Source organism: Electrophorus electricus, chromosome 1 (genome assembly GCF_041902795.1).
Source record: "Electrophorus electricus isolate QZ-2024a chromosome 1, ASM4190279v1, whole genome shotgun sequence".
In the NCBI taxonomy this organism is placed as follows: Eukaryota; Metazoa; Chordata; class Actinopteri; order Gymnotiformes; family Gymnotidae; genus Electrophorus; species Electrophorus electricus.
The window spans coordinates 13,001,153-13,003,720 of NC_137497.1; positions in this window are offsets into that span (position 1 = coordinate 13,001,153).

The following is a 2,568-nucleotide window of genomic DNA, read 5'->3' on the forward strand; positions in this document are numbered from 1 at the left end:
CCAGAGAGTCCCAGCTGTTTATCCTCCGCTCGTAGAAATATGGACAGAAAGTGCAGTGTAATTAGATCATCTAACCAGTGACAAAGAGATACTGAGAAACATGCAATACTTTCTGCTAAAACAATCAGAATAATACAGTGAACATGGCACAATACAGGACAGAAATGTATAAAAATAAAGAAATAAACACACACACACAAGCCGCACCTGCCCTCTATACTAAGCTTGCCTCTCTACAGCAGGGTGAGACTTCGGCGCACGGCTCCAGCCACCTCGTAAATATTTCTACTGCATTCATGATGCTGGGTGAAAAACTGTAGAGTTATGCCTCCTAGCATGACTGATATTAAAAATAGGCGGCTATCACATTTTTATAGATGATTCATGTTTTAAACTGTCTGACTTTGAATTTTTCTGTGGTTATTCTGTCTGCTCTCTGCCTAACCTCATTTGGGAGGCTTACTCTCTTCCTTACAGGTCTGCTCAAGCAGCTGAGCTGATGCTGTTGACCAGGGCCTGCCATCTACTCCGGGATCAGGTTGTCACCATCTACAATGATTCCTGCGTTTGGGATTCCTCATGACTTGGGTAAGATTTGGCACTCCAGGGGAGTGAAACAGGGACCCTGTTTCATTTCTAAGGTAACTCAGAAACTATGCACCTACCTAACTATTGACTGGAAGTTTCACATCTCTTATCATCCTCAGTCATCTGGCATTTTTGAGAGAATGAATCATACCTTGAAAGAAAGGTTGACAAAGGTCATGATGGAAACAGGAAAGAAGTGGATAGATCTACTGCCAGCAGTGTTGTGTGAGATCAGAATGACGCCCAGTGCCACTACCAAATTGTCTCCATTTGACGTAATTTTTGGTAGACCCCAACGCAACGTCTCTGCTTATCAGCCATAATGTAACTGCTTGACCGAGAGCTCCTCACTCGAGGTCATCCGCTCCCTCTTCTTGCATACTTTACCCCTCCCTTTCTCTTTCGCTCTCCCCATCTCTCTCTACGTACACGAGCAGCTCATGGCTGGGTCATGCTGACTGCATCTAATCTTTACTAACCTTGTCTTTTTCCTTTCTACGTAGACCCTTAGAACATTCCTCACTTTTCCCCGTCATCCTGTAGATTTAGATAGTAGATATAGGACACATATATACTCTGTGCTTTCCTCAGTAAAGTGGAACTCTCTTGATTCACTTCATCCTAATACAGATTACAGAATAATTCACACAATCATAGCCAGTGGACCTATTGATATCCAAAGAGCAGAAGTTAGAATTCAACATGCCTGTCATCCCATTGGAACTTATGCTAACTGCATTTAGATTTAAAAAACTGATCAAAATGTTTCCTCTTTCATTTAAGTCATCACATCCTTGTTCAGAGAATTCTTGCTTCCTTACGGGACTCCCTGGAAGTTCAGGAAACACGTGTAAGAGCCCTGCTGTTCACACTGCCTTGTGTAACCCTAGTCAGATGTTTCTATCAACAAAAATACAAAACAAAAAGAACAACAAAACTCCCCAAAACTGCAAACCATCATAAGACAGTAAAACTGTTCTAGGTACAGGTGCAATGTAGCGATTCCTGAAAAATGTATTTTCATCTTGATCAGGTCCACTCCTTGGTCCTCTGTGTTTCTTTGCACCTATAAGGTTTGTCTTGTACATATTTGTTTGTTGGTGGAGTTGTTTGTTTTTACACTGCTTGTTTACATTGTTTGTTCACCTCCTGTCAGAGGGTGTATGTATTGTTTCTGTCATTTAGGCATCTGATAAAGTGACAAAGGAATTAATCTACAAAACCAAACCGAGTCGATCTACAACAGGTGGTAGTGTGCCACACTGACAGTGGTAGAAAAGAGAATTTTTTTTAAACCAGAATTTACAGAATTAATTTTTCATGTTACATTCTATGTTACATAAAAAATAAATTTACTTCAGATCTCAAGGCAGAGCTGTCTAATGTATGGCAAATAGTACATTGTTAATACATGGATTTAATTAAGTATTGAACACACTCGTATTGGCTGAATGAACCTTTCACTTTTCTGTCATGTCTATCTGCCTAACTATCAGGTGTGTGTGTGTGTGTGTATGTGTGTGTGTGTTAACTCTTCTCTCAGACTGTCAGCTGGAGAAATTACCCATGAGACCACGGAACAAGGCACGAGTCATTGGCGCAGCGAAACACACGCACAAGTTCTGCAATGTGGAAGAGGATGAGAGCATGTACTTGAAAAGGTGTGTGTGTGTGTGTGTGTGTGTGTGTGTGTGTGTGTGTGTGTGTGTGTGTGTGTGCGTGCGTGCGTGCGTACACGTGTGTTTGTTATTGTATGGTTGATGGATATGAATGTGCCGGGCAGTGGTAGCTCAGTGGTTAAGGTACTTGACTTTTAATTTAAAGGTTCAAGTTAGCACTGTTGGGCTCCTGAGCAAGGCCCTTAACCTTCAATTGCTCAACTTGTACTCAGTCATAATTGTAAGTCGCTTTGGATAAAAGTGTCAGCTAAATGGCATGAATGTATTGGTACATTACTATTCTAATAAATAATTAAAATGA